We start from the raw sequence: 19637 nt of genomic DNA, 5'->3' as shown, positions 1-19637 counted from the left end.
CCCTCAAGCTACAATGTAAATTTTTCTTTCACTATGTGTAAATTCCCTTCTAAATAAATATTAGCAACCTGAATTCATTGCATATTATAAGTGTTATAAATTATAGTTAAGTTGGATTAAGTCCTGATACATAAATATTATTTAATGTACACAAATGAATATATGTGATATCATCCCTTTAAAAAACAAAGAATTCAAAAATAACAGTCTCAAAATATGTAGGAAAATTATAGACAGGTCTGATCTTAACATCTTTATAATAATATCCTTAAATTTGCTCTAGATAGAATGTAACTAAGCATAATAAAGGCCATATATGAAAAACCCAAGATTTATTTCAATTTCAATGTTAACTTACAGGAAGGTTTTCTTCTGGTCCAGTAATAAGAAAAAGAAGCTCATTTTCACAAGTACTAAATTACACTACTAGAAGTCCTAGCCAGATTATCTAGTAAAGAAAAAATATAAAATTCATCCAACTTGTAATAAAGAAGTGAAGTTTTTAGATGACATAATTATGCATACATAGAAATCTCCATAGACTCCTCCAGTGACTGAAATAATGAACAAGCTTAGTAAACTTGCAGAATACAAAATCAATCTACAAATATCCTTTGCATTTTTGTATAGTAAAAACACATTATCAGAAAGAGAAATTAGGAAAACAATTGTGTGTAAATTGATACCAAAAAGAATAAAATAGGAATAAATTTGATAAGTGAAACAAAAGTTCTAAACATAGATCTATATATTACAGGTACAAGAAATATAAATAAACAAAATAAAGAGAAAGATATTCTGTGCTGATGGATTGTATAAAATATGAAGAAATATTCTAATCTATCTTTCACATGTTCAATCTCCCCAGCAGTAATTATTGAGGAGAATGTCTTTTCTTAATTTTATACTCATGCATCCTTTTCCATGCGTTAATTGATCATAGGTGTGAGGGATTATATCTTGTTTTTCTATTCTCTTCTATTAATTGGTGTCTGCTTTTGAGACCGTATCATGTTGTTTTAATTATTAAAATTTTGTAGGACTGTTTAACATCAGAGAATTTTAACCATTAGATTTAATACTCTTTTTCAGGATTATTTTGGCAGCTCAAGATCTTTGCTGTTTTAAAATTATTTGTTCTATTTATTGGAAATATCTCATGGGTATTTTCACATGAATCACACTAAATGTAGATTGCATTGGGTAATATGTTTGTTTCAAGCACATTGTTTCACATCATTAACATAAGAGATCATTTCATTTCTTTCGATAAGTTTTAATTTCCTTTATCAATGTTTTCTGTTTTTTAACATATAGGTTTTCACCATGTTTGTTAACTTCATTTATAGGTGTTCTTTACATATATATACAATTATATACATATCTGTAAACTCGTTTCGTACACAAGTACAGCAGGCAGAAGGCAGTGGCAAGACATATTCAAAGTTCTAAATGAAAGAAAGCTGTAATCTAAGATGCTTTATCAAGCAAGGCTAACTTTTAGAATAGAAGGAGAGATAAATAACTTCCACACAAGCAAATACTTAAAGAATTTAGTAAGAGAAAGAGAAATACAGAAAGATCTACTCTAAATAAAAAAGAAGCAGGATGCTATAGAAAAGAGAAAGGCATAATTAGAAAGGCAATATCTGCAATGACTAATAACAGAATAAATATGATGTTGTAAAAAAGGACATCAAAATTTTTAAAAGTCACAGAGTGAAACAGGAAAATACAGAGTGTTTTCTTCTTGTTTCTGTTCTCTGTAGGATGGGTTTGAGTTTGGATTCTTATCAGTTAAAATAAACATATTTAGTACCGGTCAATATAAATACAAAACAAGATACCATAAGTCAAAAGCTTACAATGAAGTCACAAAGACTAAAAGAAACCAAGGTAATAAAAGAAAACTTATCAAGCCATAAAAACAAAAAGAAATGAACAAAAAGAAAATACCAAATCAACTGGAGAAAGAAGTTCAATATGGGAATAAACACCAGTCTATCAATAATTACCACAAATGTTAATGGACTTAGTGCTTCAATCAAAAGATATATACTGTCATATGTGATAACATAACAAGACCCTACATTATGAAGCACAGAAGAGACCCACTTTAGTAAGAAGAACACACATCCATTGAAAGTCAGAAGGATATTGAACAGTGTGGAGATTCCTCAAAAGACTAGGAATAGACTTACCATATGACCCAGGAATCCCACTCCTGGGCTTGTACCCAGAAGGAAATCTACTTCAGGATGACACCTGCACCCCAATGCTCATAGCAGCACTATTTACAATAGCCAAAACATGGAAACAACATAAATGTCCATCAACAGGTAACTGGATAAAGAAGATGTGGTATATTTATACAGTGGAATACTACTCAGACATAAAAACTGACAACATAATGCCATTTGCAGCAACATGGATGCTCCTAGAGAATGTCATTCTAAGTGAACTAAGCCAGAAAGAGAAAGAAAAATACCATATGAGATCGCTCATATGTGGAATCTAAAAAACAAAAACACAAACAAACAAAAACAAAGCATAAATACAGGACAGAAATAGATTCATGTACAGAGAATACAGACTTTTGGTTACCGGGGGGGGCGGGGTAGAGAGTGGGAAGGGATAGACTGGGGTTTCAAAATTGTAGAATAGATAAACAAGATTACACTGTATAGCACAGGGAAATATACACAAAATGTTATGATAAATCACAGAGAAAAAAATGTGACAATGAGTGTGTATATGTCCATGAATGACTGAAAAATTGTGCTGAACACTGGAATTTGACACAACACTGTAAAATGATTATGAATCAATAAAAAATGTAAAAAAAAAAAAAGAAAGTCAGAAGGTGGAAAAATTTACTCCATGCAAATACAAATGACAAGAAAGCTGGACTATCACTACTGACTTCACAAAAAGAGACTTTACAAAAAAGGCCATAGAGAAAGATAAACAAGGACATGATTTAATGATTAAAGGAGCAAATCAAAATGAGGGTATTACACCTATTAATATATATGCAGTCAATATAAGAGCACATAAATAAATAAAGAAAATACTTATAGATAAAAATAGAGAAATCCCTGGGAATACAATCAAAGTAGGAGACTATAACTCTCCATTACAATCACTGGACTGGTCTTTCACAAAGAAAATTAATAAGGGAACATAGATACTAAAATTAATTATAAAATAATTGGAGATGCTTGTTATTTTCATAACAGTACTTCTCCCCAAAATAGAATATACATTCTTTTCCTGTGCACAAGGAACATATTCTATGAAAGATTATGTACTCAGGTACTCAAGAAGCCTCCACATGTTAAGAAGATAAAAATTATTTCAAGCATCTTTTCTGAGTATAATACCATGAAACAAGAGATCCACCACAGAAAAACAGGGAGAAAAATTGACAGCATCCTGATTAAGAAACATGGTAATAAAACAAGGGGGGGAGATGATGAAGTAAAGAAGAAATTAAAAAATACCTTAGGAAATATGACAAAATACTACACAAAGTCTCTGGAATACTGTTAAAGCAGGCTTAAGAGGGAAGTTCATAGTGACAAGGCCGTCTTCAAACAAGAGGTACAATTTCAAATATATAATCAATCATTCTATGTAAAGTAATCAAGAAAAGGAGAGCAAACAAAACCAAAAGTCAAAAGAAAGACTGAAAATATAAAGATCAAGAAGAAATTATTGAAATAGAGTTTAAAAAATAGAAAAAAAATCAATCAGTTTATTTTTTGAAAGGGTAAACAAAATTGACAAACCTCTGGACAGGCTCACCAACAAGAAAAGAGAGAGAACACAAATAATATTAGAAATGAAAATGGATAAACTTCAAAGAGTACAACAAATTTACCAAATATCATAAGGGAATACCATGAGCAACTGTATGGAAACAAAATGGATAACCAGGAAGAAATGGAGAAGTTTTTAGAAACATTCAGCCCACCAATATTGCATCAAGGAGAAGTTAGCCATTTGAACAAACAGATCACCAGAAATGGAATAGAATTATCAATAAAATAAAAAATCTCTGCAAACAAAATTCAAACCCAAATAGCTTCACTGGGGAGTTTGACCAAACATACTAAGAAAACTCCATACCAGTCCTCCTCAATCTCTTCCAAAAGACTGATATGGAGAGAGTACTCCCAAACTCATACCATAAGGCCAACATCAACCTGATACTAAAACCAGACAAAGACACTACCCCAAAAAGAAAACTATAGGCCAATATCATTGATAAACTTAGAAGTAAAAGTCCTTGAGAAATTATTAACAAACAGAATCCAAAAGCATGTAAAAATAAGATCATGAATCATGGACAAGTTAGATTCATCCCAGGAACACAAGGATAGTTTAACATATGCAAATCAATCAATCAATTGTGATACACCATATCAACAGAAGAGAAGATAAAAAAGATATGATCATCTCAGTAGATGAATAAAAAGCAATTGTTTACATTTAACACCTATTTGCAATGAAAGTTCTTATCACAGTGGGCATAGAGGGACCATATCTCAACATAATGAAACCTATTTATGACAAATATATAGCCAACATAATAATGGTGAAAACATGAAACAGTTCCCACAAAAACCTGCGACAAGACAAGGATCCCATCCTCACAATTTCAATTCAATATAGTCTTGGAATCCCTAGCCACAATGATCAGGCAAGAAAAAGAAATAAAAGGATTCAGACTGGAAAAGAAGAGGTAAAAATGTCATGATATGCAGACATGACACTATGTATAGAAATTGTAAAAGCTTCACAAAGAATACATAGGCTAAAAAAGGAAATGGGCAAGGTAGCCAGAGTAATGTACAAAAACCAAATACATTTCTTTACAATACCATTGAATCAACAGGAAAACAAAGTATAGTAACAACCCCTTTTATAACTGCACCCAAATTTATAAAATGCTTAAGAATATCTCAGACCAAGGAGGTGAATGAATTGTACATGCAGAACAAGAAAACATTGATTGAGGTAATCAAGAAAGATTTGAAGAATTGAAAAGATACCCAAAGGTCTCATAATGGAAGAAATAGTATTGTTAAAATGGACATACTACCCAAGACAATCCACAGACTTAATATGAGTTCCTATCAAATTATTCAAAACATTACTTTTTAGGACTGAACAAATGATCATAAGAATTATATAGATACAATAAAGATTGATAATTTCCAAAACAATATTGAAGACAAAGAAAGAGGCTGGAGGAATAACCTGCCTGCTCTCCATACACTATTGTAGAGCTACAATAATCAAAATGTCATGATATTGGTACAGAAACAGGCATATGGATCAATGGAACAGAATAGAGAGCCTAGGAATAAATCTACAGGCCTATGTTCAATTAATATTTGACAGAGTAGCCAAGAATATGACAGAGAAAAGAACATCTCTTCACCAACTGGTGTTGGGAAAATTGGATTGCAGCATCAAAGCAATGGAGTTAGAATTCTCCTTCACTTCATACACAACAATAAACTCAAAATGACTTGAAGACTTAAATGTAAGGCAAGACACAGTAAATCTCCTAGAAGAAAATATACGCAAAACACTGTAAGATAAATCAGAGCAATGATCTCCTAGAACAGCCTACCCAGGTAATTGATGTAAGATCAAAATTAAGAAATAGGACCTAATTAAGCTTATAAGCTTTCGCACAGCAAAGGGAACCATAAACAAAACATAATGACAACTGACAGGATAAAGAAAATATTTAGAAGTGATGCAACTGACAAAGGCTAAATGTCCAAAATACAAAGAGTTCATGCAACCTAATACTAATACTTAAAAAACACAAGAAACCCAATCTTAAAATGGGCAGAAGCCCTATACAAATAATTCTCCATTAGAAACATAAAAATGACACAGATATATGAAAAAAAATTGCTCACTATCATTATCAGAGAAAGGCAATTCAAAACTCTAATGAAGTATCACCTCACAATAGACACAATGGCCATTATTCAAAAGTCCACAGACAATAAATGCTGGAGAAGCTGTGAAGAATGGGAACCCTCCTACACTGTTGGTAGGAATGAAGTTTGGTGTAGTCACTGTGGAAAACAGGATGGGATCCTCAAAAGAATAAAAATAGACTTAACATATGATCCAGAAATCTCACTTCTGGGTATATATCAAAGAGTACCCTAATTCAAATTGTCAACTGTACCCCAATGTTCTCAGCAGTGTTATATACAGCAGCCACGACATGGAAGCACCCAAATTGTCCATCAACACATAACAGTATACAGAAATTATGCCATATTTGCACAATGGAATAATATTCTGCCATAAAAAATGATAAAACAATGAATTTTGCAGCAAAATGGATGTCCCAATAATCTGTCATACTAATTTAAGTAAGCCAGAAAGAGAAAGAAAAATAATATATGACATGATATATGTAGAAACTTAAAAAAAATTTGGAAGAGAACACTATGATTTCATCTATAAAACTGAAACATACATGCAGATCTACTATATAATCTTATGGTTACTGCTGAAAGAGATTTTGAGAGGATATATTTGGGAGCTGTAGAGTTATAAATGTTATCCACTATATATAAAAACAGATATTTTCAAAATTTCTTTGTATGGCACAGGGCAGTATGTTAAATATTGTGAAGTTAAATTTAATTAGCACACAAATATATGCATGAAGTGGGACACTGTGCAAACACTACAGATTGACCCATTGTAAATGGCAGTACTTCAATGATAAATAAATGAATACATAAGTAAATAAGTAAGTAAATAAATAAATAAATAAATAGTATTTAATAATAAAAGAAATACAAATATAAAACTACTTAACTTTACACATCAAGAATCTAGGAAAAAACAGAAAGAAGAAGAAAATTGAATGAATGAGAGAAAGGTAAATAACAAGAGAAATAATTGAAAAGAAAAAAAATACCTAAGTCTATTTGTTTTAAACATAAAGTGGACAAACATTTAGGTTGGCAAAGAAAATAAAGACTCAGATAAAATTAGAAATAAAAGAGAAGATATTACAACTGATGTTACAGAGATGCATAGCATCATAAGTAATTACCACTAGCCAACAATTTGAATGACCTTGAACAAAAGACATATTCCTAGAAACATATGTCTTCCAATACTGAATCAAGAAGAAATTAGAAAGTTAAATAGAGCAAAAGGGTGTATGAGTAAATCAGTAATCAATACCTCCCAAACCACAAAGTATTTACAAGATGAATTTACTGGTGAATTCTGTAATACATTTGAAGAAAATTTCTCACCAATTCTTCCACAAACCATCCAAGAATTTGAAGGGGGTGAAAGTATCCGTACTTATTTTATGATGCCAGCTTTATTTGCTTAATAATGCTAGAAAGGACATTATAAGCAAAATATTGAATGTTATCCTTGATGTATGTATGTGCCAAAATTCTCTACAAAACACAAGCAAAATGAATTCAACAACACATTTAACGTATCATACACATACATGACTAAATGAATTTATCCCTGGGTTTAAGGATTCTTCAAAATATTCAAATCAATAAAGGTGACATGCCTCACTAATAGAATTAGAAATAAAACTCACATAATCATCTCAATAGGTGTGGAAAGAGCATTGTATATAATGCAACACCTTTTGAAGATACTCCCAACAAATTAAATTAACCCTGTCAGTGGTATGATATCATATACACACAAAAACAGTGTGGAAAGAAGAGGAGTAGTTCTCTGCTTATTGATTCTTAGAAAAAGGGTTTATATAGGACATGCACAATGCCTCACATAACATCTAAGTTATAACAATGATAATAATCTTAAGCTATTTATGTCCACATACTCCCGCAGTAAGCAGAGGATGTTAAATGATAAAGGATTGTTTTAAAGTTCATCACCGAACTTCATTTAGTGGGCCATCTCTTATCCAGCTGGCTGTGCCTGACTTAGGTTGTCCTCCTTGAGTATTTTACCCAGCATAGGCTATACAGCCATCCATACTGGATACATTGAGTAGGCCGTTTCTTATCCAGCCTGGATATATGACATTCCTCACAGCTTATCAGTTCAGTCCATGGGCTTATTCTCTACAGCCTTCAGACAGGGGCCTACAAACCCAACATCCCTTGAAAGAAAACTAGATGAAGCAAATTTGATGTTTATATGCAATGGAATCAATACTTTGCATTCCTATCAACAGTGTCCACGGTGTTCCCTTTTCTCCTCAATCTCACCAACATCTATTTCTTTTCTTTTTGATAAGAACCTTCTGACAAGTGTGACGTCTTGTCTAATTTTTGGTTTATGAATTTCCTAATAATTTATAACTCAACACATTTTCATGTGTCATATAGCCAACTGTATGTTTTCTACAGAGAAATGATTCAGATCAATCTATTCAGTTCCTATGGACTTTTTTTAATTGGACTGTTTGGAATTTTTGTTGTTGTTGTGTATGACTTTGCCATATATTTTGGATATTAAAACTTGATTGGAAAATATCACTTGCAAATATATTCTCCCATTGTGTTGGTTGACTTTTCATTTTATTGATCATTTCTTATGCAGTGTAAATCTGTTTAGACTGATACAGTCATATTTTGTTATTTCTGCTTCTGCTTCCCTTGACAGAAGAGACATATGAAGAATCAAATTAAGTCCAGTGTACTTCTTATGTTTTACCCTAGGATTCTTTGTTTTCAGGTTTTATATTTTATATGCCCAGGAGTGGGTTTGCTGTGTCATATGATATGTCTTTTTTTTATTATTTAAAGGAAATTCCATACTGTTTCCAAAGTGGATGCACCAATTTTCATTCCCACCAACAGCGTTGTACTGTCCCTTTTTCTCTAAACCTCCAAAGTCTTTATTATTTGTAGAAATTTGATGAAAACCCTTCTAAATAGTGTGAGGTAAAACATTATTTATTTTTATCTTGCCTTTATAAAATGATTAGCTATGTGAGCATGTATTTATGTTCCTGTTTGTCATCTGTGTGTCATTTTTAGAGGCTTGTCTTGTACTCATTTTCTGGCTGAGTTGTTTGTAGATTTTTGAAATGGAATTTTATGAATGATGTGTGTATTTTAGAAATTAGCCTTATGTTGATTGCATAGTTTCCTAAAGTTTTCTCCCATTTGGAAGTTCATCTTTTCATTCTGATAATTTTGCTGCGTAGAAGCTTTTAAGTTTAATTAGGACCCATTTGATTATTTTGCTTTTATTGTTTTCAGCTTGGGAGAGTGACATAGGAAACTTTTACTACAATTTACCTATAGTTTTGCCTATGTTAGTTTCCAGGAGTTTTATTGTGTCATGTATTAGATTCAAATATTTAAATCATTTTGAGTTTATATATGTACAATGTGCGGGAATGTTCTAATTTCATTGATATACATGTAGATTTCTATCTTTCTCAACATCACTTGCTGAAGACTGTCTTTAGGCATTGTATATTTTTGTTTCCTTTGCCATAGTTTAGTTGACCATACGTGTGATGTTTTATTTCTGCCTCTGTGTTCTGTTCCAGGGATACAGTTGTTTGTTTGTTTTCCAGTATTCTGCTGTTTTGATTACTGTAATTTTGTAATATAGTCTGAGATCTGGGAGGGTTATGGGTTATGTCTCCAACTTTGTTCTTTTTCCTGATTGTTCCTTTTGCAGTTCTGGTTCTTTTGCAGTTCCATACAAATCATAAGACTGTTTTTATTTCTGTGGAAAAGATCATGTATTTCGATCTGAATCACTTTATATCTGTAGACATCTTTTGTAGTATGTATATTTTAACAATATTAATTCCTCTAATATAAGACCTTGAGATTTCTTTCCATTTCTATTCATCTTCTTCAAATTTATTTATCAGTGTCCTTTTGATTTTATTATCTTGTTTTTTTCATAGGTTTTCCATTTTTTGATCTGATTTCATATGGATTTTTAAAAATTATGGAATACTTCATTGTTAGTGTTTAGAAATGTGACAGCTTTTGTATATTAGTCATTAATCATGCAACTTTGTTAAATGTCTTTATTAGATTTAGTTGTTCTGGTGTGGAGAATCTTTAGGGTTCTCTATATAGATTATTATGTCATCTAAAATAATAACAGATTTACTTCATTTAATCCAACATGAATAAATTTTTTTCTATTCCAATTGCTGTGGCTAGGACATCCCATACTGTGTTTAATAGAATTGGTGAGTGTGGATATCCTTGTCGTATTCCTTAATTTGGCTTTCAGTTATTCACTTTTGTATATTATATTGTCTGTGGGTTTGTGAGTAATGACTTTAGATATGTTGAGATATATTTCCTTAATCCTACTTTGGTAAGAGGTTTCTATTGTTGTTGTTGCTGTTGTTATTATTGTTGTTGTTGTTGTTTTTGCTGTTCTAATGAATAAATGTTGAATTTTGTGAAATGCTTTGATGGATTTATTGGGATAACCATGTCATTTTCTCTTTTACTTTTGTTAATGTGGTGCTTCAAACTTATTGATTTGTGTATGTTGAACCTCTCTTGTGACCCTGCAATGAATCCAAGTTGATCATGGTGTATGATTCATTTTTGGTATTGCTGGATTTAGTTTGCTAATAATATTTTGTAGAATATTTGCATCTAAATCAATCAAATATATTGGCTTGAAGTTGTCTTTGCCTATACTTTGTTTTTGGCTTTGCTATCAGGGTGATGAAATCTTCATAGAATTAATTTGGAAGTTTCCCACACCTTCACAACTTTTGAATAGTTTGAAGAGTAAAAGTTATGCTTTGTATTTTTGTACAGTTCTCCACGAGAGCTGTTTATATCTACAATTCTATTCAAGAATTTTTTTAAATGCAGATTCTATCTTTCTTCTAGTAAACAGTTTGTTCAATTTGTTTCTCCTTATCTCTGTCTCTTTCTAGACATTTGTCTATTTCTTCTAATTTGTCCATTTTATTGGCATATATGTGTTGACAAAATGAACACTTTTTTGTATATCTTAAGTAACAATTGTTATTTCTCTTCTATTATTTCTGACTTTATTTCTTTGGAGCATGTCCCTTTCCTTCATGATGGACCTGATTAGAGGTTTTCTGATTTTGCTTATCTTAAAAAGAAAACATAAAACAAAATCTTTTGTTTTACTACACTTTTGAATAGTTATTTTTCCTCTATAATTTATATTTGCACCTGTAACATTTAGGATCATGATTTTTTCTTTTTTTTTACATTTCTTATTGGTTTACAGTCATTTTACAAAGTTGTCTCCTATTCGAGCGTAGAGCACAATTTTTCAGTTACAACGAACATATATACATTTTTTGTCCCATTTTTTCTTTTGTGAACTGCCTTAAGATATTTTATACATTTCCCTGTCCTACACAGTACAATCCAGTTTATCTATTCTACAATTTTGAACTCCCAGTCTACCTCTCCCAGCCCTCCACCCCCTTGGCAAACAAAATATTGTATTCTATGTCTGTGAGTCTATTTCTGTTTTGGATTAGGGCTTTTTTGTTTAGTTTAGTTTAGTTTTTACATTCCACTGATGAGCCATCTCACATGAAATTTTTTTCTCTTTCTGGCTTATTTCACTTGGACTGATTTTCTCCAGGACCATCCATGTTGCTGAAAATGCCGTTATGTTGTCATTTTATATGGCTGACTAGTATTCCATTGTATAAATATTCCACCTCTACTTTTTCCAGTCAACTGTCGATGGACATGTAGTCTCTTTCCATGTCTTGGCTATTGTAAATAGTGCTGGCTATGAACATTGGGGTTCAAGTGTCATCCTGAAATAGGGTTCCTTCTGCATTTGTGCCCAGGAGTGGGATTCCTGGGTCATATGATAAGTCTATTCCTAGGCTTTTGAATAATCTCCATTCTGTTTTCCACAGTGGCTGCACCTAACCGCATTGCCACCAGCAGTGAAGGACGGTACCCTTTTCTCCACAGCCACTTCAGCATTTTTCATTTGTGGATTTTTGGATCATGGCCATTCTGACTAGTGTGAGGTGATACCTCACTGTAGTATTGATTGGCATTTCTCTGATAATCAGCGATACTGAACATTTTGTGATGTGTCTTTTGATTATTTGCATGTCTTCCTTGGAGAATCGCTTGTTTAGGTTTTCTGCCCATTTTTGGATTGCATTGTTTATTTTTTCTATTCAGTTAGATGAGCTGCATATGTACTCTGAAGATCAAGCCTTTGTCGGTTTCATATGCAAATTATTTTCCCATTCCGTAGGTTGTTTTTTTGTTTCACTTCTGGTTTCTGTACTGTGCAGAAGATTGTAAGTTTCATTTTGTCTCATTTGTTTATTCTTGCTTTTATTTCTTCTACAAGAAGATTTTCGAGATGTAAGTCAGATAACGTTTTGCATATATTTTCCTCAAGGAGGTTTATTGTATCTTGGATTATGTTTAAGTCTTTGATCCATTCTGAATTTATTTTTCTGTATGGTGTTCTAGCTTCATTGGGAGTGCTCTAGCTTCATTGATTTACATGCTGCTGTCCAGTTTACCCAACACCATTTGCTGAAGGGTCTATCTCAATTCCTTTGTATTTTCTTGCCTCCGTAGTCGAAGATTAATTGACCAAAAGATTGTGGGTTCATTTATGGGCTCTCTATTCTGTTCCATTGTCCTATATGTATGTTTTCCTACAGATACAGTGCTGTCATTTTGACTGTAGCTCTATACTATTATCTGAATCATTAGCGTAAATATATGCCACTGATTTTTGAAACTTAATCATGTAACCTGCTACCTTGCTGAATTCTTCAATCAGCTTTAGTAGTTTTTTCTGGATCTTGCAGGGTTTTCTATATATAGTAACATATTATCTGCATATCATAAGACTTTTATCTCTTCCTTTCCAATTTGCTTCCCTTTTGATTCTCTCTCTTCTTTGATTGCTGTGGCTAGGACTTCCATATTTATATTGAGTTGGAGTGGTGATAGTGTGCATCCTTTTATTGTCCCAGATTTTATTTGGAATATTTTGACTTTCTCACCATTGAGTACTATGTTGGCTGTAGGTTTGTTTTCTATAGCTTTCATGATGCTTAAATATGTTCCCTCTATGCCCACTTTGGTGAGATTTTTTTATCATACGTGGGTGTTTAATTTTATCAAATGTTTTTCCTGCATCTATTGAGATGATCATGTGGTTTTGGTCCTTTTTCTTGTTGATGTGCTGCATTACACTGATTGATTTGCATATGTTGAACCACCTCTGTGTCCCTGGCAAGATCCCCAATTGGTCATGATGTATAATCTTTTAACTGTGTTGTTGGATTCTAATTTCTACTATGTTGGTGAGGATTTTTGCGTCTGTATTCATAAGATATATTGGCCTATAATCCTCTTTTTTGTAAGTGTCTTTGCCTGGTTGTGGTATCATGGTGATTGTGGATTCATAGAATGACTTTGGGAGTATTCCTTCATTTTCAATTTTCTGGAAGAGTTTGAGAAGGACTGGTATGAGTCTTCTTTGTATGTTTTGTAGAATTCATCAGTGAAAATGTCCAGTCCTGGAGTACTATTTTTAGGGAGGTTTTATATTGTTATTTTAATTTCATTTCTAGTGCTCTGCTTGTTCAAGGGGTCAGTTTCTTCTTGATTCAGTCTTGGTGGCAGTATGTTTCTAGAAACTTGTCCATCTCCTCTAGGTTATACAGTTTGTTTCAATATACTTTTAATAATGTTTTCAAATGATATTCTGTATTTCTTTTTTTATTTGTTGTTATCTCTCCATTCTCCTTCCTTATTTTGCTAATTTGTGCTCTCACTCTTTTATTTGAGTTTGGACAGTGGTTTGTTGATTTTACTTACTTTTTCAAAATGCTAGCTTTTGGATTTGTTGCATTTTTCCCTATGGTGTTTTTAATCTCCATTTTATTTATTTCCTCCCCAATATTGATGATTTCTTAATTCTGCTGCCTTTTATGTTTTTTGTACTTCTTTTTCAAGTGCATTCTGCTACTGGGTTAAATTGTTTATTTGTGATTGTTCTTTTTTGAGGAAGGCCTGTATCACTATAAACTCCCCTCTCAGCACTGCTTTTGCTGTGTCCCATAAATTTTGTATGGTTTTGTATTCATTTTCTTTAGTCTGAAGGTACTTTTTCATTTCAGCATTGATTTCTTCATTGAACCATTGGTTTTTATATAAAATATTGTTTAATCACCATGTTTTCCTTTTGCTATCGTTTGTTTCTCTGTTGTTGATTTCTAACTTCATGGCATTGTGTTCAGTAAAGATGCTTTAGGTAATTTCTATCTTCTTAAAATCACTGAGGTTTCTTTTGCGCCCATGTACATCATGAATCCTGGAAAATATTCCACATGCACTTCAAAAGAATGTATATCCTATTATGGGGGGTGCAATGCTCTGAAAATATGCACCATTTGTATTATTTCTATTGTATTATTTAATTTCTCTAGTGTCTAATTTATTTTCTGTCTCAATGATCTGTCCAGTGATGTTAATGCAGTGTTGAAATCTCCAAATATAAATCCCCCTTAATATAAGTTAGTAATTACTTTATGTATTTGGTGTTCCTGTATTTGGTGCATATGTATTAACGAGTGTACTATCCTCATATTGTATCACTCCATCAATCATTACATAATGTCCTTCTTATCTTAATTTATGGCCTTTGTATTAAAGAGTATTTTGTCTGAAATCAGTAATGCAACACCTGTTTTTTGTCTTTTCCAATTGTATGGAATACCCTTTTCCAATCTTTCAGTCACAATCTATATATGTCCTTCTCTCTGAATTGGGTCTCTTGTATGCAGCATATTGAAGGTTCTTGCTTTATTATCCAGCATGCCACTCTATGAATTTCGACTGGAGCATTTAGTCCATTAACATTTACATTAATTGATGATAGGTTTGAGTTTATTGCCATTTTACCATATTTTCCATTTGATTTATTATTTCCTCTTTCTTCCTTTCATCTTCCTTTTATGGTTTTGTAATTTTCCTTTGTATTATCATGAATTTTATTTAGTTTTATTGACTCCCTGATAAGTTTATTTCTTCTTGTTACCCTTTTTTATAAGTCTTTTTGACAATTACTATAACTGCTTTTATTAAAATGATATGAACATGATCTCAAACCCATCCTACTGAGAACTAAAAATTTTAAAATGAAAGAACAAAAAAAAATTCTCTATTTTCCTGCCTCCCTTTCCCACTCTCAATGATTTCTAAGACTTGTTTTAAAATTTTCTGTTTATTTTATTTATAATTCATGAGTTATCACGTTTCCAGCTGTGAGTTTCACATTTCTGTAGTATCCTGCTTCTTTTCTTTTTAGAGAAGACCCTTCAATATTTCTTTTATCAGGGGTCTAGTGTTGCTAAACTCTTGTAGCTTTTTCTTGTCTGTGAAATTCTTTATGTCTCCTTCTACCATAAAGGATAGCCTTGCTGATCAAAGTATCCAACGGTATATCATTTTTTCCTTTCAGGACTTTGATTATGTCTTGCCACTCCCTTCTGACCTGTAGTACATGTGTAGTGAAATCAGCTGGGAGCTTTCTGTGCATTCCCTTGTAACTCACTCTTTGTTCTGCTCTTATTGCCTTTAGGATCATTTTTTTATCCCTGATTCTGGCCATCTTTATTATATGTCTTTTTGTGTGTGTATTTGGGTTCTTCTTGTTAAGACACTCTGAGCTTCCTGTACTTGGATATCTGATTTCTTCTTTAAGTTTGGGAAGTTCTCAGTCATGATTTCTTCAAACAGCTTTTCAATCCCCTTTGATCTTTCCTCCCCTTCAAGGACTTCTATCACGCCAATATTGGCATGCTCTCTATTATCCCATAGGTCCCTTATGCTTTTTTCATTTGTTCCTCATTGTTTCTCTTGTAGCTCTTCTGATTGGGTGCTTTGTATTGTACTGTCTTCTAAGTCACTAATTCGTTCCTCTGTTTTATCTAGTCAGCTTTGCGACACCTTTTGATCATTCCTCATCTCAGTTAATGAGTTTACCTATTCTACTCGGCTCTTCTGTAAAGCTTCCATTTCATTTATGACATACTTTATATCTCTAAACACTATCTCTTTTATTTCCTTCAGTAGTTTGATCACTCCTTTTTTGAAATCTTAATGTAGTAGGATATCATTGTCTATTTCACTGATCATTCTTTCAGGGGATTTCTCTTGTGCTTTTAATTGGGAATGGTTTCTCTGCTCCTTCATCTTGCTCCTACCTCTCTGGCACTGTGGTTTTTCATGTATCAGTTATCTTCTGTGATCCTAAAGGAGTTTATCTACCTAATGCCTATGTAGCAGTACAACTTAGAAAAGAGAAAAGAGAGAAAGAGATAAAGAATTTTAAAGAAGAGTGAAATAAAGGTTTGAAGATATTCTATAATTAATAATAGAAAAGCAAGTTGAAGCAGAGTTTTGAAAAATAATAATAATAAAAATATTTTTAAAAATTTCAATGGTATTAAACTGGGGGTATATATAATTGCAGAAGAAGTAGAAATTAGGAGGGTAATAGAAAATGGAACCAGAAAAACTGATTAAAACAAGAGTGTGTTCAGTGTCCTCCTGGAGAATTTGTACACTTAATGTGAAATCTTTAGCTTGCTGTTTCCAGAGGCTGTCAATTGGAGGCCTCATCTGTGCTGATCCCAGGGCATGTCAGTAAGCAGATCGCTCCTACACCTGACACTGGGTCTGATGAAGCTCTCTTTACTCTGGGCTGGCTTGTCACTGTTCTGCCCAATGCTGCAGTCAAATGTTGCAGACTGACCAGGCAGGATTGGGCATCACACCCTCTCTCTACACAATGGTCAGTGGCTGCATTCCAGCCAAAAATGTGGGGGTCACCCACCCCCTCATTGTGCTGATCACTCTGCTGCTCTGTGCCACTGTAAGCTCTGCCTCGGTTATGCACACCAGAAGTGGGCTCAGGGAAGTCTGAGGAACTGTCCTGTCCCAGATCTGAGCCAAAATCCAGCTCCTTGTTTGTCTTAGCGGACAAGTTCCCTAAGGAACCATTACAGTAGGACCCTATGTGCCTCATGGTTTAGACAAGACTCTGTCTGGCCCTTGAGGTTGCTAAGTCCTTAGGTGTAGATGCAGTTTTTGCCTATACTGCCACATGGGTGCAAAACACCAGAGGGTATGGTGGCTGTGTCTGAACCCCAGCTCTCTTCACCTAGAAAATTTGTGGATTTTCAGAGATGGGGAATGCACCCTTCCATCCACATGGCTCATCTGCCCTGTTGTTTTATGGAGGGCCCAGGTGTTCTGCCCTGTGCTCCCACAGCCATGGCACAAAGCCCACTCCATTCCCCCGGGCTGCCACATTGCAGCCATCTCCATCTACCACCCAGTTTGGGCAGCATGGCCATGCCTCCAGCTTCCAGGCTGCATCATTTGCTAGGTCTCACAGGGATCCTCTGTGCCTGTTTAACTTAGTTCTGTCAGTCTACTTATACTTTGTACAGGTCCAAGCCTTGGATGCTCCCCTTCCATCCTGCCGAAATCTCAGTTGGAGAGGGGAGACACAGTAAATGAGCACCTGTCCATCTTTGCTGCTCCCTCCCCATGGTACCTGTCCCACTCTGTTTTGCCTTTTCTTCTTTCTTTCATCCTTTTCTCCTACCAGATTTTTTGCATATTTATCTATTGAAATGGACAATGTCCTGTTAAAGTTATGCAGGTTCTCTGGTTAGCTGAGTGGGTCTGTGGATGTGAGTCTTGGTGAATTTGTGGGAAAGGGTGAGCTATGAGCATCCTTCTGCTCCAGCATCTTTGCCTCCCACCGAAAAAGTCTCACTTTATTGTGGAAGATAAACATAGACTTGAAATAAATGGAAAAGTTATTCCATGGAAATTACAAGAAAGTGCAGATTGCAATGCTCTACTCATACAAAATAAGTTTTAAAATAAGGGCCAAAATGAGAGAAATTTGAGATTATATAAAGAAAAAGACATCAATAAAAAAAATTGGGAATTACACTCATTAAATTATGTATGGCCTAACACCATAGATCCTAAGTATAAAAAGAAATTTTAGTAGACATGATAGAATTAATTCCTTATAAAACAATAATAGTAGATGAGTTTAACACCTCACTATTGTAATGATCAAATCATCCAGAAAGTGTATCTGAAAGGAAACAGAGGTCTTAATACCATATTAGATCATTTGAATCTAACTGAGCTATTGGACACTTCATCAGAAAAGCAGAACACATGAACTTTTCAGGTGTGCACAGAATGTTATCTAAGGAATTAACCATATATTATGTCATGAATAAGCCTCAGGAACTTTAAGCAAATATAGTTTATAGCAAGTATTTTTCCATACACAAAACTATGAAACTATGCATGAACTCTAGAAAGAAGAATAGGAAAAGCACAAACATGAGGTAAAACCACACCTTTTAAAAAAATACAATAAAACAAGGTCAATGATGAAATCAAAGAGGTAATAAAATACCTGGAGAAAAATGACACTGAAAACACAGCTTCATAAATGTATGGGATGCATCAAAGACTAATCTACGAGGTAAGTTGTGAACAAATCAGGCCTTCTACAAGGAACAAGGGAAACCTCATACAAAGGACCAAGCATACCACGAAATAACACGAAATAAGAACAAACAAAACCCAAAGGCAGTAGAATGAGGAATCTTTAGTGATAAGGTTGAAAATAAATTAAAAACTTGAAAAATAAATTACAAATCATAAAATCAACAGCTTTAATGTTTCATAAAATATTAACAAACAGGAAAGCATTTAGCCAAGCTTATGAAGAAATACAGAGACTGGACCCCAAAAAAATAAGAAATGAAACAGTATATATAATATCTGATATTACAGAAATACAAAAAAAAGTTTATAAAAGCACTATGAGCTGTTACGTGACAAACAACAGGATGACCTAAAAGAAATGGACAAATTTCTAAAAACAGACAGCCTTCCAAGACTGAATAAAGAGAAAACTGAGAACTTGAATAGAGCAATGATTATAAGTTAAATAAAATGTAAAATTTTAACAACACCCCTTGAACAAAATGCCTGGATTCCTTCACTAAAATCCCATTCCCCCAAGTATTTTAAAAAATGAAGGAGGAAGGACAATTCCCAAAGTTATTCAATGAGGCCACCATTACCCTTAAAAAAAAACCAGTCAAAGACACTACCTAAAAAAGAAATGAAAATAAAAATCCAATATCATTGATGAATATAGATTCAAAAATACTCAAAAAACTTCCACAAATTAATCCAGCAATACATAGAAAGTATTATATACTATGATTATTTGGATTCTTTCCAGAGTCACAAGCATGTTTCAACATACACAAGTCAAGCAGCATGACACATATCTAATAAAGGAAGGATAAAATTCACAAACCATGTCAGTACACAAAGGAAAAGCTTTTGACAAAATTCAACATACATTCATCATCAGAACTCTCATGAAAGTGAGTATAATGGGAATATTTCTCTCCATACTAAAGGCCATTTATAACAATTTATAATACTCAGGGGAAAGGCTGAAAGCCTTCTGGGTAAATTCGGGGACAAGACAAGGATTCCTACTCTCACTAATTCTGTAATATAGTAATAGAAGAAAGGAAA

The sequence above is a fragment of the Vicugna pacos genome, unplaced genomic scaffold (genome assembly GCF_048564905.1).
Source record: "Vicugna pacos unplaced genomic scaffold, VicPac4 scaffold_19, whole genome shotgun sequence".
Classification (NCBI taxonomy): Eukaryota; Metazoa; Chordata; class Mammalia; order Artiodactyla; family Camelidae; genus Vicugna; species Vicugna pacos.
This window is presented reverse-complemented; position numbering follows the sequence as displayed.